Below are 24,728 nucleotides of genomic sequence, written 5' to 3'. Positions count from 1 at the left end.
GGGGGGACCCGGGCCGCCACTGCCACGGTTCAGGGAGACGGCGGGGGTCTCCGTCCCTGTCCGCCGCCGCGGGAGCTGGGGGGCTCCGTCCCTGCCTGCCACCACAGGGCAGCGCCGGGCCGTGGTGACCGAGCCCAGTGGCAGCAGCGGCCGGCCCCCAGTGGTCCCGCCGAGCAGCAGCATTAGGCTGGGCTACCTGGCCCCGTCGGCAGCCCCTAGCGGGCTGAGCCTGCACAGCCCGAGCTGAGCCAGTAAACCCCGCCCTGCCGTTACTATTTGGCAACTTTGTTGCACACGGGTCCTCGCTGCGAACAACAGAGCGGCTTATACTCGGGTGCGGCTTATTTATGGATAAAAAACAAAATATTTGCCAACACCCAGAGATGCGGCTTATACTCAGTGCGGCTTGTATTCGTGAATTTACTGTAGTATTGGATGTTTTTGTATCATAGCAGAGGTAAAACTATATATAGAATTGCACTGGAAGCATAGGAAAGCTAAAAGAGAGCCCAGAAAGCTCTCATCTCACTGATCTTCCACTGCTAACTACATATTGTCATGAGAAACAAAGGTAGAAAGTGCTTGGAGATAAGGACATGCACACGTGACTGATAACGTACTCTAGTGCCATGGTATTGAAAATTCATGCAAGAATTCACTGATAAAAATAATTCACTATAAAAAGTGTATAGTTGTCTATATGTACACAACATATAGCAACCTCATAAGTGTCATTAAGAAAGTTTCTTCTGACTTTTGAAAACGTTGTGAACCAGGGAAGACAGAAACACTGAGAGGAATGTTTCCAATGCACAACCAAACAATTTAACTTAGAGTCTTCAAAACAATTTTGCCTCAAAAAGCATCATCCAGAATATAATTCTCCAAGCCATAGTTGCTCTCCAGATCACATTATTTAGTTCCAAATGTAATTGTGTCAGAGGGACATTTCATTTCTTGTGACAATTTCTAGCCACCCATGGTGTAATTTAGCTATACCCAATGTAGCCTACAGAGTAACACCTAGACTGTCCAGCTATTTCACAGTAGGAGTGATTATCTGCCTGAAGATCAGATGTGCTTGCTCATTCTTACTTGTTAATCCACAGCTGTCAGAGGAAAATTATGCCAGGCAAAGTCCTGGATGCAACGATTAGCAGGATTAACACAAGAAAAGTAAACATACGTAACCAGTGCAATGTAGACTTACTAAGCTGAAAACCTGGACAAATACCCATGTTTTCATCCCCCTAAAACAACTCTTAGTTAAAAATTCATTTTAAAATCAGAAGGAAAAATTTCCATATATGTTGTATGACTTGAAGAAAATTGTTTACTGCAGTTTCTACTGGGCTACCTGTAAACCTGTGTTTCTACCAAACCACAAAGATAAATTAAGAAATGTAATATTTTTTACATAAGGTCTTCATCTACTCCAAGCAAAATTATCCTTTCAAATCTCCACAGCTATCAACCTATATCTCCATCTCTGTACAAGTAGAATGGAGCTAAATTACTTAGGAAGAAGTTTTGCATGTTATATTGGTACAGCTCTAGAAAGAGCTTTATTACCTTGGCTTTCCTTAAAAAGGAGTTTGAATTTAATTCTATTGCAGCAAGTATAGAAGCTGGGAGTTGGGGAGTGAGGGTTTCCAGAACAAGTATGTTGAGGTCCTTTGAGGTTTTTTTAATACTTTTTAATACCTGAGATAGGAGGTAGGAAATACAGGAGTTAGTGATGAAAGTCCTATGGAAATCATGAAGCATTTTGCTTTGTACCACCTGAGAGTCTGACCTCTTCTGTAGCTTGTAGAAGAGAGACCAAGTCTGCCCTGCAGTGAACCCAAACATTCTCAGCAGCTAAGTGGCATTTTAAATACTCAAGTAAATTGAGATTTTACTACCTCAACAAAAAAAATCTGTAAGAGACTAAAATGAGGGTCACTTTTTCCTAATCTGAGCAGATGCAGTGAAAGACAAGCAAGAGGATGTTAGCAGAGGAATCCCCTAAGCTACCTCAGGCGCGATTCTAACTGAACTGCAAATATTCAGTTTCAGAAAACCTGCACCAAATTGTATGATTTAAACAATATAATATGTGAAGCAACAGGGACATGCAGGAAATCACTTGGGAGATGCTTTATTCGCTTTATGGGTTTCAGTACTGTTACACATTCCAGGAAAGAAGTCTACAAATCCTGGCTGGTTTATCCCAGTACATGGAAACTTTTTATCAGTTTACCTGTGAATCTATCAATGCAACTAAAAACTATATCTGTATATTCTGTCATATGTCCTGATGAATTATGAATATTTCTCACCTGTTGCATTTTTTACATATTCTGCTACACATATCTGTAGTTTTTTCTGCTATTAATTTACTTTCTATTAAAGAACAAAAATGACCTTCACCTTTCCTTGTTCTGTCTCTTGGACCATCTGGAGAATTCACTGAAGAATACAAAATAAAAGTTATAATAGAGAAAAGTCTTTTTCAAGAAATTAAAGCTTGTGTAAGATACAGAGTATTCCAAAGGACTTAATTATTGTTATTTATAGAACTAATCTAAGCAACTAGATGGAACTTGAAGTCATTCATCTTCACTTTTAAGGCAGAAAAAAAATTTCTAGTTCAAGCATTGTATCTGCTGTTTTAACCACAGGATACAGCCATTTATAGAAAAACCGAAGTATTATAATAGAGGTTGGAGAGTAATAGGGGTTTAAAAAGCAAATGTTAGGAGTACTGTTACTTCTCTCCGAGGCTCACCCGCAACCTGGTAAATCTGTAACAGGGTAAGCCTGGGACCAGAGTAGCATGAACAAGGGTGAAAGATACAAAGAGGCTCTTTTCTCCCAGGGGGTTCCGTGGTTTATTTCTTCATGGCTTCCAGGGGGGCAAAGAGGAAGTTTCCCAAGGACAGAGGTCTTTTCTATGTTCCAGAAGGGGAGGGGGAATTGGCATCCTGCCAGTAGGGTAAAGCAGAGGAAATAGGGTCAGTCCATAAGTATTACAGGGGTCACAAGAGTCAAGAGACATACCATTCTTAATACATCTTAAGTAGTGAGTTACAACAGAGTACCACACACTAAACTAGATATATTTGAAACCTCAACAGCTGGAAAGCCAGAACTAGTAGATATAAAACTCAGCATCCTTAGTCCACAATTCTATAAACTTCCACACAGTTTAATACCTGCATCCCACAGATCAATTTGCAGCACAAGCAACTTATACTATAATATGCTGTTAATAATATGCTATCGAGAAGGTCTAATGGAATCAAAGGCATTATAAACTCACCAGTTGGTCTGACAATTTTGGTAGCAATCTTAAAAGTAAAATATTTTCAATGGCATGTAAAATTTCACATTTCCCTATTAAATATTACTATTCATCTAAAAAAAATCAGATTTAGCAAGAGTAATTGGAAAACTAAATACTACAAAGAGAAAGTACAGGGCAAAGCCTGGCGTTCCTTGCTGTCTCAGTGCAGGCTTTCATCCCTGTTAGAAAAAAGGATGCAGGCTTTTAAACTGAAAGTGGAATTTTTATTTTCCCAGAAAGATAAAAGAATTCTTTCAGCCAAAAAAAAAAAAAAAACTCTAAGAAACTGAAATGCTTTCATTTCAGCTGAAATGTTCACGTCTAAGATGCATTGCAAAAGAAGATCAAGCTCTGGCTAGTTAAATATCAGCCAGAAGTTAAACTTTTCCATTCAGTTTAAACCTAAATTCTAGTGCACTAATACTCTCTGTGCCCTCTCTAAAAGATTCCAAATTAACAAATTCCTTGTGAGCATTGTGTTTCTTGGGTTTAAAGGATGTCATAATTATAGAAGAAGCTTAATATTTCAAGCCTAGGATTCTGCATTTTAATTTTTAAGTAACTATATAGGGCTTCTTCTGTCAGAGGATTAATGGAATTATATCGTTTACTGAATTCCACATGCAAAGCAATTCCAACCATTGTTCATAGAATCACAGGTGAACAGTCAAGTAAAAATTACAGTGACACAGTAACTCAAGCCTCTCCAAAAACAGCAGTTTTATTTCCCCATTAAGTAAGAATTATCAGGACTGCTTGCAAAATTTTCTTACACTCCTTATCCCCATGAATTAGTAACTTCCATCATTTTAAAGGAGAAGAAGCATAACTTGATACTTGTAATTATTCTCTCTCCCTCAGGTGGTCTTCACTTGCTTGTCTGCCTGCCTGTGCTCACTCAGACTTTTATGTGAAGATAAGGATCCTCTCTGATTTCCAGCTACCTCCTTGGAGGCCTCAGGCATTCTTTTCTCTATGGAGCTACCCTGGTCATTTTGTTCCCATTGATGGTACAGCTAGAGTCTCCTCAAGAAACTTTATCTATATTATTTTTCTCTTACTCAAAATTTGCACTGGGCTATATTTAATTTCATTATTTCAAGGTTACAGCAAATAAATTCATATTAAGGTTAGGAGAATCAACAGTGATGTATTTTCATACAGCAATATTATTTCAGATACTGGTATCTTACTTCACAGAGGCAACAAGGATAGCATACCCAGTGTGAGAATGTGTGCCTGTGTTTTGGTTCTCAGATATTTGCATGCTCCAAGTGTCTTACTGGGTTTCCTACAAGAAGTAATATGGAACTATAGTATTTAATTCTCCAGATTAATAAAATTTTCCCAAATGTTTTACTTTTGGGTTTTTCTTTGGGGGGTGAGGGGGAATAGGGGGAATAACATTTAGGAAAACATTTTCACTGCGAGTTCTTTGCTCAGTTCTAGTTCTGAGAAAAATGGCCACTTAGCACATATCTAATTATATTCAGATAATTTGGGGCATTTTATTTCCTTCACTCCAGGTCTACACCTCTAATAATTGGTGTTCTATCATGCACCAAAAGCATAACTCTAAACAAAGATAAAAGTAGCTTGACAGCTGCACAAAGACGTAATTAGGAGCCTTTATGTTTACTTTAAACCATGCAATTGATTCAGAAATGTACAAATCAGATGGTATCTTCATAATATCCTCACAACATTTTCAAAGCCAATTACCTTCACGTTCATTTCAGATCATTTAGGAGATGTCATTTTCTCACTCACTTAAAAAAAATCTATTTTGGGGGCCACAGTTCAGTTTAATAATTCATTAGCAGATCCTTGGAACCAATGCCTGGCAAGACTTTCACAACTGTGGGGTTTTTGTAGTTCTTGCAAATAATTGCTGTTACTATTCAATTCAAACTCTACACTCTTATTTTCAGTCATCTCCAAATAATTAACCATATCAAGAACTTGACAACTGTATATTTGCTGATTTTAAAATGCTATGCTTATGTTAATACTTTTGTACACTTTTTCTACATTTCCCTAAACCGTCACTTGGATCTTTAATGACCTGGTCAGTGACATAAACACTCTGGGACTAACTTGGGATTTCTCTTCTGATGTGTTCTTGAAAAATACAAAGGAACTCCACAAAGCATAGCAGAAATTACTTAGATTATATTGGCAAGAAATAGGATTTCCCTATGGACCTAAGAAAATATTATTTTGGACTAGAGAAAAGTTCCTTAAAACAAAAAGCAATCTCCAAAGAGTGGCCTGGTATTACAAAAAGCCTACTCAGCTGTATAAAAAAAACCCACCAGACTCAAACCTATTTATAGGTGATCTAACCTCATTAGGCTCAATGCACTCTTCGTCTTTGAACAAATATTTCTATTTTCTAATAGTAAAGATGTTTCTTTTCCCTATTGTTGCACAAAATTCTCAAAGAAAAGGTCACCATTTTCATTCAAAATTATGCAATCACAAACCACAGCACCTCATCCTGCTCTGTCCTGTCCTTTGCCTTTCAGCATAGTTAGACTCTATCCTGCCTTGTTTCACACCAGTATTGCTCTGCTTTTATCACCTCTAGAACTGCAGGACTGCCATAGCATAAGAAGTGGCATTGGCTGCATGATATTTTACATTAAACCAAAAAGAGAAAATCCTGTAATAGTTTTCTTCTGAATACTCACTCCTCCTCCTGAAATCCCACGAATTTTTGATTGGGAGAGAGAAAAGGTCAGTCAACAGGGAGACCCTTTAAGATGACAGATCCATCTTTTAGATCACTAAATCCAAAACTGTTTTAGAAAGAACTTACAACTGCTAATGATAAAAGGTTTGATTGAATGATTGATCCAGTGTTCCTGTAGGACAAAAAACACATTGAACAGTACATCAAGATTCTCTTCTCCTTGAACCTACTTCAGATAATTGGATATTACATCTTTAAAAAGAGATATTGTGAAGGAATACAGGAATATGGCAAGATTTAATTATACCCTTACAATATGTTAAATGCATTAAATGGACTATATAGGTTGGATCCAAAGATTACAGTATTCTATAAAAAGACTCCTATTGACAAGAAAGGTACTATGAAGCATTATTCACTTACTTAAAATTCTTTTTCTGTTTGCAAACCAATTCAGACCTGTCACTTACAAACTATCAGCTCACTGTGCAAGGAGTAGGAGTTATAATTAATATCTTTTTATAAAATACATAGTCACACAGGAAACAGACTTGTTTTCGACCATCCAAAAACAAAAGGGTTTTGATAACTTTGATAACTTTGCAAGCAATTTGTCATGAATGTACCATGAAAGTGTGGCAGCAGGAAAAACAGATAATTAATTAAGAAACCACAATGCTATAAACCCAAGAGAAAACTAGCAGGCATACATTCAATAGCCACAGCCAAAATTTTAAAATGAGACATCTGTAAGTATGAGCAGTCAAGTGCTCTTTCTAATTTTTGAAAGAAAAAAATCCCCAAGAATCAGAACACTGTATTGGCAAATGTATGACTGTGCTACTAGACATTTTCATCTAAATAACCTTAGAGGAACATTTTACTAAATTTGCAAGACATGATTGTCAAAATATCCTTCCCTACTCTGTAACTGCACGTTAACCAAATTCCTCTTAATCTCAGTGGAATAGCAGCACCCTATTGCATTAGAGCAATGATTTCATTATATTTTCAATGTGCTGTATGCTTGATGCACCCATGAGGTTTTTGTAAATTTGAAACTATTCAAATATTGAGAGAAATTGAAAATTATATTTCATGAAGACAACCTGACAAGGTCTTTTGGTGAGCTCTAATTTTTTTCCCAGTATCAGATAGTCTGATTATAACATTCAGCTGCAAGATGTTTTGACTGAAGTAAAACTCTTATTTGCTCTGCTACAAATGGAAAATTACTCCTTTACCTATCCTTGTAGTCCATCTAGTACAAATAACTACATTTCACTTTATCTTTGGAAATTTAAGCAAAAGCAAACAGAAGTACAAAGAGAATTTTCTCACAGTGTATCAACCAATAGAGCATGGATACATAAACACCAGGTCTGCAGAGCTGCCCAGTCAATGTCATTTATGCACCAGAACCAGATCTAATTTTCAAGCATGGTGGCTTAAGGCTTCCTTCTTGCCTAAGAGGGTGTGAGGACATAAAGACCACAGTTGCCTGACTCCCACTGTGACAGCCTGTGTAAAGAAGCAAGCACTCGTCTGCAACCACTGCTGCCTGGTCTCCTACAAATAGGCCTCCAAGAATAGCTGAAAGCTACCCCACCGTGATGAGATAAAGGGGATAACACTGTCCAAGACTTACCTGAGGCCTAGGAGGAGATCAACAAATAAAAGAAAAATTTGCACACAACTCACCGCCTGAAGTTCCTTTCAGCAGTTAAAACACATTTTCAGAAGCATCTTGATGTACTAGGCATATAAACATAGACCTGCAAAGCATTAACAGCTTTAATTATGTCAAACTTCAGGCAAATGAGGCTCCAAAATCTCACTGGAAACATTTGAAACATTGCATCATGAGACATTTTTATTTCAAATTTAATTTAATTTCAAATTTTATTCAGTTGTCCCTTAGTGATTGGTCTTAAATATTTATCTGAGAAAAATTTCTCTGATTTAAGCATAAGAACTATAAAGAATGATGCAACATAGTTTATAGGAAAGAAGTGTATTCTAAAATTAGACTCAATTTCTTTTCAGCTATCAAATAGTCCCATTGATGTCAGTAAGATTATTCAACTGCTTAGATTTAAACAGATAACTTGTGCCCCCCAGAAGTAGTGTACTAGTCACTGCTTTTTCTCCCAAGAATGAAGGAAATAGAAAATGTGCTGTAGTACAGTCAGAACAGGAGCAGATGTCATCTTTGACATAGCTTGACTTTGTTTACAAGTCAAATACATTTTTGTTTGACTGTATGTTTCTAATGCTGAGTTTGGCTCAATCATTGAATTTGAAAGTACATATTTCACACTGTTAAGAAAAGTAGGAGAGCAATATTTTAATATCACGCTTTTAGAATACTCACTATAATTTTCAAATAAATGCTGCAATTTGCAATTACAATAATACAAGTTCTACTGTTACCAGTTACAGTAATTTCACGATTACAAGCCGCACCACTTTGACTACAATTTTGCTCCCACCCCGGAAATGTGGCTTACACTCAGGAGCGGCTAATATGTGAATAATTTTCCGACATTTCCAACCCCAGAGGTGCAAACCAAGGTGCCGAGCTGAGCACCTGCCAGTAAAACCCAGGACTGCGTGATTGTTACAAATTGGTTACTCTGTTTTGCAGCAGGTGGAGCCGGGATCCGTGCCGGCAGCACGGGGGAGGAGGCAGGGGAGCTCCCTCCTTCAGGCAGTGCAGCCTGGGGGAGGCGGGGGGCTCCCTCCTGCTGGCCCCATGGCTCGGAGGGAGGAATGGGGCTCTCTCCTGCTTGGCCCCGCAGCTCGGGGAGAGGCGGGGGGCTCCCTCCTGCTGGCCCCACCGCTCAGGGGTAGGCGGGGGGCTCCCATTGCCCATCCCCCGCCTGCCGCCGCCGCCGTGGGTGCCAGCGGGCTCCATCCCTTCCTGCCATTGCCACCGTGGGTGCCGGAGGGCTCCATCCCTGCCTCCCACCACCGCCACAGGTGCCGGCGGGCTCCATGCCCCCTGTCACTGTGGGGCAGCACTGGGCCGGGGCAAGCAAGCCCAGCCGTGGCAGCAGCTGGCCCCGAGTGGCAGCGCCGAGCTGGACCACCTGACCCCGTCGGTAGCCCCAAGCCCTCACGGCCCGAGCCGAGCCAGTAAACCCCACCATCCCATGATTCTGTTACTATTTGGCAACTTTGTTGCACGCGGGTCCTCCCTACGCATGACAGAGCGGCTTATAATTGGGTGCGGCTTGTGTATGGACAAAGAACAAAATGTTTGCCAACACCCAGAGATGCGGCTTATACTCAGTGCGGCTTGTATTCGTGAAATTACTGTACTCCCAAACAGGAGCTCCCACTAAAGCCCAAATTGATAGATTGTTGAAATCTCTTCTGTATGGTTTTATTTACAGTAATTTCATTATTATAAGCTGCACCTGATTGTAAGTCGTACTACCGGGTGTCAGCAACTTTTCGTTCTTTGGCAATATATAAACCGCACCGGATTATAAGCCGCACTTTCATTCACAGCTAGGATGCTCAGGCAACAAAGTAACCAATTTGTAACAATCACACGATCGCGGGTTTTACTGGCAGGTGCTTAATTTGCGACCTTTGCTCCCCCCGCGGTGCTGGCGGGAGCCAAACCCACCTTTCCCCGGGCTGAGGTGCTGACAGAACAGAGCCAAGTTCAGCTTCCCCCGGCCCGGGGCCAAGTCTGCCTTCCCCTGGGCCAGGATGCTGGCGGGACAGAGCCAAGCCAAGCCCAGGCTGCCAGTGGAAGCCTGCCTCCTTCTGCCATGCAACAGAGTAACCAATTTGGAACAATTGTGCGATCTCGTGTTTTTCTGCCAGGTGTTCAATTCGCGAGCTTGGCTCAGCTCGCACTTCCACATTGGGAAATTTCTGAAAATTGTTCATATATTGGCTACTCTGGAGTACAAGCCACATCTCCGGTTTCGGACCAAAATTGTAGTCAAAATGGTGCGGCTTATAATCGTGAAATTACTGAATGTTTTCCAGTGTTCTTTTAACCAAATCTCTCAAAGTTTTCTTATATCCATATAGAGAGAGAGTACAATTACCACACTGTCAAGATCATGGAAAATAATGAAGTAATAAGGACACTGAGTTGAAGTCTTGAATTGCTCTCAAATTATTTTTAGCAATGATTTCAAAAGCACAGTAGATCATTCTTATTAATACAGAATTTTGTTCCCTCTTTAAAAATATAAAATATCCGAAATCATAGCACACTCGAGTGAGGGGGAAATCTTTTACAGAAGTTATAGAAAAAGCACAAAAGAGGACCAGTTTCATATCAGCACCTGCCAAGTTGGACAGCTAAACGTTAAGCAAATAAATGTTTCTCCAAGATAACAGAAGCACGGGCTTATAATCACCACTCAGAAAAAGCTTTTTTAATTCAGGTCCTTTTTCCACTGTCCAAGAGAAGGCTGTACACTCATTACCCCTTGATACAAAATTACGTGAAGAAAATCATCTATTAGTGAGGGTACAGTAATTTCACGAATACAAGCCGCACCAATTTGACCAAAAGTTTGGTGGAAACCCGGAAGTGCGGCTAATATTCGAGGGCGGCTAATACATGAACAATATTCTAAAAGCTGCCAACACGGAAGTGAGAGCCCGCGGTAGCCCCAAGCCAAGCTGGAGCCCGGCCGGCCCCAGCTGAGGTGGGAAAGTCTGGCAGAGGCGGGGCCAGCGGTGCGGGGGGCGGGCGGCAGAGCCTGGGCCAGCAGGGCGGGGCAGGGGGGGCGGCAGAGCCCAGGCCAGCAGGGCGGGGGAGCCTGGGAGAACTGGGGCTAGCAGTGCAGGGGAGCATGGCAGAAGCAGGAAGGCCGACAGGTGGGGCTGCCTGGCAGCGGGGGAAGCCCAGCAGAATCGGGGCCAGCAGTGTGGGGGAGCCCGGCGGTGCGGGGGCCTGCAGTGCCGGCCAGGGCGAGCAAACGCGGTGGCGGTGCAGACGGGAGGGCGCGGCCGGAGAGCCTGGCGGCGGCCGCCCCGCCGGCAGAGCCTGGCAGCGGCGGCAGCCCTGCCGGCCGGGCGAGCTAACATGGCGCGGGGCAGCGGGCGTGCCTGGCAGCGGCGGCGGCAGCTGGCCCGCCGGCAGGGCAAGTAAACGCAGCGGCGGGGCGGCCGGCGTGCCTGCCAGCGGCGGCGGCGGCTGGCCTGCCGGCAGGGTGAGCAAACGCGGCAGCGAGGCGTTGCTGACGGGAGAGGGGGGGCCAGTGAGCCCGGCGGCGGCTGCAGCACCACCCGGCCGGCCCCGTTGGCAACCATGAGCGGGTCGAGCCTTCCTGGCCCCGCCCCGAGCCAGTAAACCCCGCTATGCCGCGATCCTGTTACTAATTGGCCAATTTGTGAAAGCTGCGCACGGATTCTCGCTACGAACGAAAGTGCGGCTAATATTCGGGGTGCGGCTTATCTATTGACAAAGACAGCAACATTGTCGAGGCACCGGAAGTGCGGCTTATACTCCGTGCGGCTTGTATTCGTGAAACTACTGTATTTGACATATTTAGCATTTGCTGACAAGGATACAAAAACTAGTAACTGCAAACTGGAGCTCGAGCTTACTGAGTTAAACTGCAGGAAATGCATACTTTCCAAGCGAATGGAGAAAAATTATTAAACACTGAAACAGCTTACCTCATATGATGCATTTACTATTTTTAAAGAAGAATTTAAATTTTTACCTACCACTAGGAGTTATGCTTGGATCCAGCTTTCCTGGGGTAGCCTTTGGCCAGCAGCTTGGGCAAGGAATCTCAATTCCAATCTGTGTCCTAATTGTATTGTGTCATTTTGGAAAACAGACTGCTCATTTTGCCCAAAATGATCGTGACCTTATAAGTTGTTGAGACAATTTTAATAAATATTTTATGACGTTTCTACCAAGAATGAGGGTAATTTCTGATCTCTCTCCTCTTCCAAAAATAAATTCTACTGAGGCACTGCTAGGAGCATAACCTTTTCCCCACAACCATAAGCAACTGACTACAGCTTGAACAAGGATACTGAAGCAATTGGCTGTCTGGAATAGTGTATAGAGCTTTCCTTCTTGTGGAAGGATAGTGTTCCTGCTCATATATTAATATGCAAGCAAGAAGGAAGTTATCTTTTCTCTCTTCTACTACTGCAGTGTAGCAGTATATAGAAAAGAGATACCTTTGGCATTCCTTGGGCTCTCTCAAATACCAGATCGCAGTAAGATTAGCATCCCTATCAAAGTCCCATCACCTCATGGGTTGCACTACTTCTAGATCTAAACAGACCAGGTTTATTAGCCTACCAGAGCCAGGGCTGGCATGAAATGAATAGCTCTTGCTTGTTACCTTTTTGTCGAACATGGGATTACTCCTCTGACTAAACTAAGATAAAGACATCTACATTTTTAAGGCTTGGTAGAAAGTCAGTTCCAGCACCCAAATGGGCTTGATAAGTACCCTCAGAGGGATGCTCAGAAACTCCACTAACCAAGTCACATTGCACATTTTCATTCTTGATAATTTCATCACTTAATTTTTGATACTAAATCTTGGAATAGCTCTCCCCTTTCTCTCATCATCCTCCCAGATCTGCTGAAACTGGTTTGTTTTGAAAACCATTCCTGCAACCACTAAATATCAGACAAGATTCTTTTTGATAGGCTTGTAACACAGAGTAGAGAAACATTTCAAATCCAATGTCAAAGCTTTTATCAATACAAAGGCCTTCTGCCCTGCTAGGCTGTCACAGGAACAAAATTCTATTGAATAAATATTCATTTATTCTTTTGAATAAATGACTTTGTCCCATGAGAACACACATTCTCAGCTAAAAAACATCATGCTGATTTATATCACTTTGGAAGCAGACTCTCAGTGCAAAACTATAAATAATTTACTTATTAAAACTTCTGACATAATTAGCATGAATTTGATTGTTTTTATTGTCACCCTCACAATCAGAAAATATCACTGCTATAAAAGGAATCCCATTTGCAGCAGATGTAGGGAAGTCAGTTCATGTGCAGCACTACAACCATGCAAATCTTTGCTTATTCCTAGAAATGTGCACTAAGGTTGCAATGAAAATCAAAATGCTAAAATCAGGAAATCAAAAGCATGTTATTGCCCCTAGCAATGAATACCAATGAATTACCAATAATCTTCTGCTAGTAGGTCTCACCATTTCATAAGAAACATGCTGCAGGAGAAACATTTAAACCTTTTTCCCTGACAGATTTTTCCTGTTCTTTTTGTGTAATTCAAGTTTATACTACACCAGCATTTGTAAAGAGCCATTACACTCACAGAGTTGAAAGAATACTTTGGCTACTACTCGGGTTTGCCCCAGCAAAACAGCAGGTGCTGAATGGACTCAGCAGGCTGACATGGTCTGTTAGAAATATCTTAGTACTGCTAAAGACCAATGGAAGACAAGTCCATAATACTGATTTACTACAATACAGATATAAATTTGATCATCTAAAGCTACAAGTTTTCTCATCAATCTAGACTTTTGTTAACGATAAAAGTTAAAGGAAAACAGCCCATTCCTCCCATGTATTCAAATTTTAAAAATACTTTAAGAGATCTTCTAGTTTTTCTTTGCTTTGCTTTTTGATTACAGAAGATCTCCCTGACAGAGGCAAGAAGCAATGAAAGATTAGTCATATGCTGCAACCACAAGAATTAAACTTGTTCAGAAAAAAAATTCAAAGGCATAAACAGATCAGATATCTAACATATTTTTAAATTTCCCATTGTGACAGGTACCCAACACTACTAGTTCTAAAGACATGTAAACAGTTATTAAATGCTTCCTTTCAAAATCTAATTTAAATTTCAAATCACTGTATGTCACAAGTCACTAAGGATACATCACAAACATCTGAATATATAAGAATGTCACACAAGTTTTAAACACCTTCATTTTATAAAAAACTTGGTACCGAAAAAAATTGAAAATCCATCAGATACTGTGTTCCATCAGTTTAGCTTATAGGGAAATTTCCTCCTTTTCCTTAGTAGAATAGAGTAGAACTTGATTCTTACAAGTCAGGATGCAATAAACAAAATATCTAGAACTGTATTTGAGTGGTTGGCATTGCACAACTCTTATAAGGGAGATTTTTGACTACAAATATTTTATCTTATGCTTTTGCACCTTCACCATGAGAAGCTTAGTCCCACAAGATTAAGTCCAAAGATTCAGCTGTGCTGAGCCTGCTAGCCAAACTGTTAACACTGTTATATCAGTGCATTCACATCAGTCCTCAAGAAAGACATCAGGGTGAACAGTAGAACCTATTCAGCCTAGGCTGCCAAGCTTACCTGGAGGCAGCCTATCTTGTTAGAGAGCAAAACAAAGTCAGCGGAGCTCTATCAGCTCCACCTGCTACACTGAGGACAGATTCAGGCTGCACTCCGTGCTTGCAGTGGGTTTTTTTTATTTTCTGAACTAACAGAAATCCCTATGGATTTTAAACAGGATTATTACAAAGCATATGTTTAAAAGCTTTGTTCAATGCAGGTTAGAATGAGTAGAATATTTAAGTTTCCTTCTGACCTTACCGGACTGAAAAAAGGCTGTAGTATCATCCTATTCCAGAATTGAAATGTATCACTCTGTCTGTTATTTTACATATTGATTTCACTTTATAAAGTTTATACACATCTGAACTCTTCTGCTCTTCTCCACTTTAGCAGGTAGATTGAAATGTACCATTGTGTGATGATGTAAATGACATATAGTCTTCTATTTAGATATTACCTACAGAACAAAACCACTTCTGTGTACTTCTCTTTAGAATTTACAGTACTGAAAGCAGCAACGCTAGTATTCTTTGTGAGAGTTTTTTGGGGGTTTTTTGCCCCTACATATTCATACATAGTAATTTATAAAAATCAACACAAGTCACAGACTTTGACTTGCTGAATCTACACTGTTGTATAGAAAATAATATGCTTAAGGTTATCTTAGTTACAGGAAGACATCATACTTTTCATTATCTCTTTCCTGTTTGTTTTCCCCAAAAAAAAGAAAAAAAAAAAAAAAGAAAGAAAAAAAGAAAAAAAAAGCTTTTTCCATCCATTGAAAATGTGCAATTGTAATTTTCATGTAATTTTGTTCGCTTTTCTATTTCTTCTTTCACTTCCCCCCAAACATTACATATCCTCAAACTCTCTTCTTCCTGCTTTGGAATCCCCAGTGTTGAATTCTGCCAAGCTGAGTATCCATGGTGTTGAATTCCTCTGAGTCATTTTCCTGACTGCTGACACTAAATCTAAAGCTGGCACTTCAGAGTTTAGCTAGGAAGGATTCTGGCAATGCAACCTAAATTAGAAAACAGCATTCTGCAGTCTCAATAAAGGGTGTCATTAAAGATGAATCCCTCTCTGACTCTTTAAATCCTTGAGAAAACATTGGGAAAAAAGGGAAGAAGACAGAAGTGGCCTCAGTAAGGGAAACTTCGCATCATTTTGAATCCTGTTAACTGTAAGAGAAAAGGTATGGCAAGACAAACTTCACTACAATCACATTACTAAGATCAGTTGTTGTAAGTCAGTTTCTTGAAATACATGTTTCCTAAATTCCCCATGCTTCCTTCCCATTTTAGGCATTAAAAACCTCTCTTCTTAAGCAAATAAAATTTCAGAGGATTTAATGGCTTTGCATTTCCAAGGCAAATAATGTAATTCCAGTGTAAATTTAGGATGACAAACCCATAAAAACAGTAATGCTAGAGGAAATGAAGATTATGGCACATGGCAGTGCTAAAGAGAAGGTTATTCAAAACCATTCAGGTAAGTCTTAGTCCATTATTAATCCACTCCCTTGCAATTTTGCTTAAGCAAGGGAATGCCACTAAGAAATGGTTTTCTCAGAAGAACCACATGATGGAAATGAAGGTTAATTAGATTACAGCTTCAATTATCACACCATAGTATGAAGGTAATCAGTTTTTTCTCACTCACTGTCCCTTGCTTAAAGGATGCTGTCAGTCACAGTCACATCTCAGGCTCCAGCTGACATCACATGGCCACAACATAAAAGAGAAAAGAAAAAAAATCCCATCCAAAACAACATGACATTCAAAACCTTATTAAATCACAAGCAAGAAAGTGCACGTCAGAAAAACTTTTGAAAAAACACACACTTCTTTCCATGCAGTATCTAGAGTGAAAGTTTGATGCACCTCACTTAAGACAAATCCAGTAAAATTCAACATGGTTATGATGGAGATAAATTCAATCCTATTTCTCTAGGATTGTCTTCCCTGGTTTGGCTTCCCTGGTTTGGCTTCCCTGGTTTCCCCTTACTACTATTTCTCAAAAAATTACTAGTTTGAAAAGAATGGTATTACATTATTTTACAGCCTCTGTTCAGCCCCACAAAGACTGAGACCCAAAGCTTTCTCTCCACCACAAGCACTGGCTGAGCCTTACTTAACAAACTTCACAGACACTGCCCAAACATAGCCATGGTGTAGCTCCTTCGATTGGCCTCCCCATAGGTTGAACATTAGAAAAGCCCCAAACATTGCCAAAATGAAAAATTTCTGCAGATAACTCCACTGTGAAGAAACTTTCCATCTGTGTGATTTTTTGTTGCATAGCTTGTACATGGCCTCAAAAATTCTTAGGAAAAGGTTTGGTACAAGGGTCCCAAGGTCACACACCAGTGAACACACAGACCTGCTCTGAGCAAGCTACTGGTGCTGTGCATCATTCCCTGCCTTCCCCAGTTCTGACTGCCTGACATCCCATGACCCCAAACTGGCTAGTGAAAACCACCAGCAGGGCATTATAACAGCTTTATTTTAATGTGAAAATAAAGTTGTAGTGAAGGACCAGAAACTTGCTTAACTCCCACTCAGTCAGTTCTAATGGCAAGAATTCCAAATTCAAGTGCATAGTTTAGCTCAAATATTCACAGTAGCATAATGCTTGTTTACCATATTCTAACATCATTAAGTGGATTTTAACTCAGACTGCTGTTGCACATTGAACAGCAAGCACAAACTTTGAAAGTAACTAGCATGCAGAATTAACTATAAATATTTTACAGTATTAAAGTCAGTTACTCCCCTTATTTCTGGAGTCATGTGTTACACTAGTTTTCACAGCTTTATCTTCCATTGACATCAATAGCTCCCAGAAGATTAAAAGATTTTTAAAAAATGGACTACACAAAGTTGCAATTTTTAAAACTGCAAGAGAAGTTCATTCAGATGAAAAGGCAAACACGTCCCACATTTGTTCTCAGCCCCATCACTAAAGACAATCTTTATTGCAATACAGTTTCACTGCAATACAATTTTTCTTGCATACAAAATAAGATAAAACAACTGGGATACAATTAAACAGATATCTCATTTATAGAATTAAGATAAGCAAGGGAATGCAAGAGTGCTTGTCATAGTTTCCTCCTTCAAGGCAAACTTTAAAAAAAAAATAATGAGCTCTGATCAAGTAATTTTTCAATTCCATTTCCCTGAAATCAACTGTAGACCGCTACCATGATGATGAATGCCTTTTAGGTAGTAGGGTAAGTATGCCAATGGCTATGTGCAGGCAAAAGTCTGCCTGTGTAACTAGTTTAGTGTGTGAGACTGCATGCTCTCAGTAGAGGTCTTATTTCTGGAAATCGGGCCATTTTGTTGCTTTTGTCGTTTTGTGACAGTCAGTACCCAAGTCTGTGAGTACTTGCTTGATCATGTACACTGCAATTACCCAGTCTTCACCTATACTGGAGTTTTTTGCATTTTCACTTGCCATTTCTAATATCTCTAGGTTCTGATTGAATAGAATGTGTCTCAAGGGGGCATTCCCTCAGAACTTTGTTTTCCTTTAAGTCAGCTGCACTCAATGAGAAGAGGCAGCTGCAGTAAAACACATGAGCAAAACGACGAGATGAGAAAAAGCTTAGGTCAAATTTACCTTAGCATCAATACAATCTTCAGTAACCGCCTTCCAGCAAAGAAGACGGGATATAAGAGGTTAAAAGTTTGGTCAATTCAGAACCACAATGAAATTCAAATTTTTTGCACAAATAAGTCATATTTGACACTCCAGTTCTAAATGTGATTTCCCTGCTCCTGGAGTTAAAATTTTCTATGTTTTCTAACAGGAATAGTTTGGACTATTATTGTGATAGCATGGATATTTAGCTAATATTCATAAAAGTAAGGCATAAGCAAACACTACACCCATTTTGTGTCTATAAACCTAAAAAACCAAATGAAGAAGTAGAACTCCAAGAGAAGTTAAATTAGATACAAATTGTGAAAAGCAAGAAAACTAATCACAATTGACATTTATTCTTCAGCTCAGTCATGAGGCTGTGGATATTACAGCAATTACAAAATTATATCAGGTTCTCAGTACCTTGTAAAATCCAGGCACAAAGGGCTGCTTTCAGATGTGTTTGCCAAAGAAATATTGAATTTTCTTATTATTTCTCCAGAACAAAACTTCTTATTCAGTCTTTTATTGTTTATCTTATTAATCCACTTATTTTGTGATGGCACAAAGCAATAAGCTGACATGGCTCTCCCATTTTAAGAGTTTATTTTAGTTTTTGATGAGCATCCATTAAGGTCTTGTTCATTCATCCTATGGTAAAAAATTAGCAGGGTCATTGATACAGCTCACCTCTGTGGAGTGGTAGCAAGACTTCCACACATAGAAAGTCTACAGCCAATATGGTAAGATGGAAACAGAACATTCCCTCCAGTAAGTCCTAACAGGTACTCTAATAGCTTGCATTGTCTCCCTTTCCATTTTCCTCTTGGAGTATAATATTATGAATAATTAGCCAGACACCAAGTTTATGGACAACATTGTCACTATAATTCTTTTATCTTGAAAATGCCAATCATTTTCCTAGAGGCTTCTTCCTTCAATTTTTTTGGGCTTCTAATCTCTTAACAATGATTCATCCAGCAGATTCTGTTAAATCATCTACTTTACTCACACAAAGCTTATCTAAGGAACACCAGCTGCCCCTAGCTGCATGGAATAGCAACACAATATTGCATCAATTGCATATGATGAATTACATATTAAATTTCCAGTACTGTATAATATATAAACCAACACAGAATTACATTTTCACAACAGCAGGCCGTTCTTAGTGGAATTCTATAAAGCATATTTCTTTTTAACCAACAGATTGTAATAGGTCTTTGGAGCCCCTGAAAACTATCAGGCAAGTCATAATGCATTATTTCTGTTTATGGGGAAAACTACCCTGGAAGACTTTGGTTTTTTATTTTGTTTAGGGCCTATTGCCACACCAAACCATGTTGTGCTGAGTGTACTCACTGGAGCCCACAGCCTCAAACTTTCCCCTGGGTCTCCAAACAGCTGCATTGCCCCTATCCTACTGACACAAATATGTGTTTGTTCTAAGTATGATTTAGAAGTGAATGGGACATCTAGTTAGAAACCCAGGCCACCTTTGCCTCTCCAGTGCACCTGCGTACACACCTGGCATACATAAAAATACCAGAGTCTGTGTGTGTGAAACTTGCCTTGTGAAACAAGACTTCACAAATTCTTAAAAAAGCTGGGGTATTGGTTTGGGGTTTTTTAAGTTGCTCTTTCTTCTTGTCCCTTACTCTTGTGTACCAAACTTGGGTCAAGTAATTGTATACACCATAAGGATTGAAATAAAGGCTTTTTTCTTCTAGATCCTCCATCTGGGAAGCAAAGTGGTTCATGACTTTTCACTAATGATTATGAGAGACATCAAATAAGAGACAGTGGGTCAGAAGAAACAACCAAAGAACCAGCAAACAGATTCTAAAAAGTAACACATATGAAATCTTTGACACTCTCAATCATGTCACACCGACCATGTCATCTCTGCTCAGTCAGATACACCATTACCAGGGTGACACTGATCTGCACTGACAACACCTTTAACCTGCAGGAGTCACTGGGCTCTTTCCTGCGCTTTAAAGAGAGGACACATAAAAAGTGCTGAGTAAAGGTAATAAATGCAACACAGCATACACCTTTTAAGATTTAAATCTAGTGATAAATTCAAAAATTTACAATTCATCAGATTTATTGTTAGTAGAGAAGAAATAATTGCTTTCATCCCAAGAAAGATCAAAATGCAACATCTGAGGCATAAAGTAGAGCACTGTACATATCAGACTCACCAAAAAAGCTGTGCCCATGGCTGTACTGGCCATCTTAAGGATCAGCAGAGTGGAAGAAAATGGATGGAAAAAGCATTTGCTTGTTACTTTGCTTTTCCTGGTTGCTGTAAGTATAGGCGTACCAAACATGACATAAAATGCAGCCATATGTTTGTTTAGACTTGGAGCTGCTCCATCCACCAGCCAAATTTCCCACAGGCACCACCCTTGCACAGATTTACTCTGATATCCATTTAAGCAACTTTCAGTATTATTTCTCTCCCCCTTAAGTTTCAAGGTATCATTTAAAATTCTTTCTTCTGGTCATTCTACACAGTAGTACATGCTCCAAGACAAGTCTACAAAGGCCATACTTCATCACCCAGCTGCCTTCAAAAATCTAAGGCACAAGTTTTTGTTAAATCTCCTTACATAAAGAGATGATCTAAGAGTAGTACAATTTCTGTAGGAGATATTAATCATTTTTTATATTCAGCAATAAAGAAGAAAAAGAAAATAAAATTTTGATGTTCTTTAGATAATGATATTCCTACCACAATATTCATTTATGAAACTGTCATCCTGTAGTTCTAAAAAGCTGCTCTTTTGGCTTACAAATAATGTAATTTCTGAATTCTATACTTTTTTGTCATCCATGTTTTCCATATATATATATAGAGAGAGAGAGAGGCAAAGATTTACATTTTAAAAAATCCTCAAAACAATGAGAGACTTAATTAGGTACTTCATGAAACTTCAGTGAGACCACAGAACTATTTAATAATGAATTATAGGTACCACTACCAAGTTAATTGGCATGTATACAGCCAAGACTCCCAAAGGTAAGAGAAATTTCCTACTCCACATCTGGTACTTATGCCTATAAGAAATGGTATAGCTAAACAGTAATTTTCCAGGTTCGTTTTCAAGTTCTCTTCTTTGTAGTACAGAAACATTCACTTTTGGGAAGAAGCTGAGAAATTTAGTAGAATGGTTTCTGTAGACATGATCCCAATTCTTGGAAAAACTGCTGCTTAGGAAATTTGCTCTCTCCCTTACTCTAAATCAAGTCAGGCCACAAAAAGGGCAATATTGTTGCAGATTTCCAACGAAAAACAGAGAAAAAATAAAAAATAAAAAAGGGAACAAAAGATATTGCTCACAGAACTTTTGCTCCATTCTCTTCCAGTCTTACATAGCACTCACTATTGTTTGAGAAAGATGGAAAGTTAGGATGAGAACAGGAAACTTTTGTTTAAAAAAATAAAGCATCATGCTAGAAATTATTCAAGTTTTAAAAATCATATCTCAAAATTTATTCTTGAACTGAGAAACAGTTCAAAGTATTTTAGAGTTTAGGTGGAACATATCTTTTAGAAAGGTTAATAAGTTTGGTTCAAATTCATAGCTTCTGAAGGGAAAAAAAAGCATCCTGGAAGCTAATTTTGAGATTGTCCCAAATGAAAAGTTGTTAAGTGGTATTACACTTCCTTCCGGTTTACAGACTTGATGAATACTAATCAGTGAAAAATACAAAGCACAAGGAGGTAACATGAATGACACATTCTGATCTCCAGGCAAAGTCAAAGAGCTTTGGACCTGAGAAAATCCTCCTGAAAACACTGGGCTGAGTTTTGCCTCGAGAAGAAAACCCTCATTGAGCTGAGCTTTTTTCAGGTTAAGATTTTCACATAGCTTTTTGCTCTTAAGACATTACATTTCACCCTGCCACCTAGGGGATACGTAAAGAGTATGTCAGTCTAAGCACTTTGTACACACTTTAAGTAGAAGAGATGGTAAAAGGAGGAGGCATTTCTACTTTCTATTTCTCCAGACATAAACTGACTGCTAAATTTGGTTTACTGAGCAGCTCTTCGCACCAATATATGAGTGGGGAAAAGTTGCAAAGAGATGTAGAAACAACATATCACAAAGGCCTGCACTGCTGAAGGATTGAGATAGAAGAAACAATAAAATACGGTCTAGCTTCTATGCCCTTAGGAGAGGAGGTGCTGCCCTGGGGAGAGCTTGAACAGAAGGGCAAGGTTCAAATGGCAGGAGGTGGATATTCATCCCAGCTGGCAACTAAGCATCACATAACCTCTTGCTCACTCCCACACCAGCAGGATCAGTGAGAGAATCTGAAAAGTGGGAAAACTCGTGGGTAAAGTTTGGAATATCGCTTTGGTCAGTGTGAGTCAGTCATCCCATGTGTCCCTTCCCAACTTCTTGTGCACCCTCAGCTTCCTCACTGGTGGGGTGGGGTAACACCTTAACTCTTGTGTTCAGCAATAACTAAAATATGTTAATCAAAACTGTTTCCAGAACAAATGCAAAACACAGCCTTGTATCAGCTACTATGAAGAAAATCAACTGTACACCAGCAAAAACCTGTACAAAAATTTAAAAAAAAATTTCAATGAAAACGTTTCAGTGCTGAGAAGTTTATTTTGTTCTATATGAGGATAAAGCAGGCATTTTCCAGAAAGTTTAAAATTTAAGGAGAGACTGCTGCAAGAGCAGCAATCAGTGCTTGGTAATTCACCTGCATCCAGATTTCCCATACCTTAGTAACTTTTGCTTTTTGACCAAAAGCAAAAATACAGATTGGGGTCACCAAAGTTCTTGATGGATACTGACACTACTAAGCCCTTTGTAATGAAAAAGCATCCATCAAAATTCCCTGGTGTTTTCTATTTTTAATTGACTTCTTGACAATTTTCACAAAATCCTGCTACCATCATGGTGCATCTCAGACATACTTGGTTTCACTTAGCAAAAATAAGACATCTTTTGAAAGGACCAGCAGTTTGCCTTGTACACATCATGAAAAGAGAAAATCAGTTTGTAGCTTAAAAGAAGATACAATAAAGACATAAACTATACCTCTTTGTTAATGACGAAATAAAAGGTCTAAAGGCAACACATTGCCCCTGTTTCCCATAATTCTGCCCCATGATATGAGGGTAAAAGGCTGCATGACAAAAGCTAACCCTCTTCTGCTATTCCCCAATCAAGAGTTCTATACATAACTAGCACTGAACATGTCATAAATTAAAGATATCAAGGTAGTCTTCCCTTCATATAAATTTCCTCATCATTTGTTTTGGACTTAATTGAACAATTTTTTAGGCTTTGGTATACAGATTTTCTGAATAGTAAAAGTAAGAGAAACTTCAATAAGTGTGGAATACACCAAACATGGTTTAAAAATTACATTCTACACAAATTTCCTTTTTGATGATAATATCTGGTTTTCCATTTATCTGCTATACATTGGTAAATATTATTCATATACTGAAATTATGAAGAACGCAAAATTGGTATTTCAGACACTGATCACTGTAGTCAGTCCCATGCAATAAAACCTGGTGGACTTTGTCAGATATGGCAATGCCAATGGAGTTTCAGCAAGATTAATCTGATTAAGTATCTTTAGTCTAAAAATATTATTTCAATGAGGACATTGAAATGTGTCTGCAAAAAAACAGAGTTAGTTTACCGTCTAAAAAAAACCCCAAGTAGACAAATATTTTAGTTAATGGACTAACATTAATTGAGAAATAAATTAGTCATGATACTTTTGCAATCCACCTGCATGCATAAAACATTAGGAATATTTTGAGCAATCAAAACAACCATACCTGTTTATTAGCTCACTTCTTCCAATTATAAGACTCTACGACAAAAAGGCAAGAGCAAGAAAATCCTCTTCTTGTGTACTGTAATATTTAGTGCTCTGCTAGGTCCCCCATTTTTTTGTAGATGTGCACAGCCACAAAATATCGTGAAATGTCTGCAGCCATTTATTTTGTTTTGTTTCATATGTAATATTCCTGAAGCAAACGAAAGAAAAAAGGGGTTTTATTGTCCTTAAAAAAAATCCAGCAAATTATTAGGTTTATAAAGTAGTCTTACAACCACAGCCTATCTACCATAATCAGGTAAAAGAAGAAATGCTGCCATTTCATACCCCTTTTTATTTCCTAAGTAATTTCTAAGAATTTGACAACATTTCTAACAGTGACCACTGATAAATGGTGCCATCATTAAGCAGTATTAGGAATAACATGAACACAAGACACCCATCTAGGGAGATGGTTCTCAAATTTACCATGAGTAAAGAATATTAATCTGCATTTTTAATATCCATTCTCACAGTTTCAGACTTATTTTTGGTAAAAAGAGTGCCACTAACCTCTTTGAATGTTCCCTCCCTTTCTGAAGATGATATTACCATGGCTATAAGACAGCAGCATTCACCTGAGTTGGCTAAAGACTACTCCAGGAGTGCCTTTGTATGCTGCAATTCCAACTTGTCTCTGCAATGCAGACTCAGATACAAAATAAGCAATATGAACATGGTGCCTCCACACATTGCCTCTAGGTATTCTTTCCCTAGGAAGTATTTGGGTCTAGTCTCCTTATAATTGCAACTCAAAATTACTCTTTCTGCAATTTTTGCACAAAGTTTGAAGATAATGTAATTTTACACCTGCTGCAGGCAATTCTATATGTTCAACAGTTAATTTGTTCAGCCCTCCAGAAATATTTCAGCA

General features: G+C 39.1%; 1 long non-coding RNA gene across 1 annotated transcript in view; it reads right to left on the bottom strand.

Moving 5' to 3' along the window:
• Positions 1 to 23,997, bottom strand: part of LOC116997097 — a 174,051-nt gene extending 150,054 nt beyond the window's left edge. The window contains exon 1 of the long non-coding RNA XR_004418089.1: positions 23,814 to 23,997. This is a non-coding gene — a long non-coding RNA (uncharacterized LOC116997097). The remainder of the gene's footprint in view (positions 1 to 23,813) is intronic.
• Between the last annotated feature and the right edge of the window lie 731 nt (positions 23,998 to 24,728).

The sequence above is a fragment of the Catharus ustulatus genome, chromosome 5 (genome assembly GCF_009819885.2).
Source record: "Catharus ustulatus isolate bCatUst1 chromosome 5, bCatUst1.pri.v2, whole genome shotgun sequence".
Lineage (NCBI taxonomy): Eukaryota > Metazoa > Chordata > Aves > Passeriformes > Turdidae > Catharus > Catharus ustulatus.
Note: the sequence above shows the minus strand (reverse complement) of the source record. Positions and strands in the feature narration are given on the sequence as shown.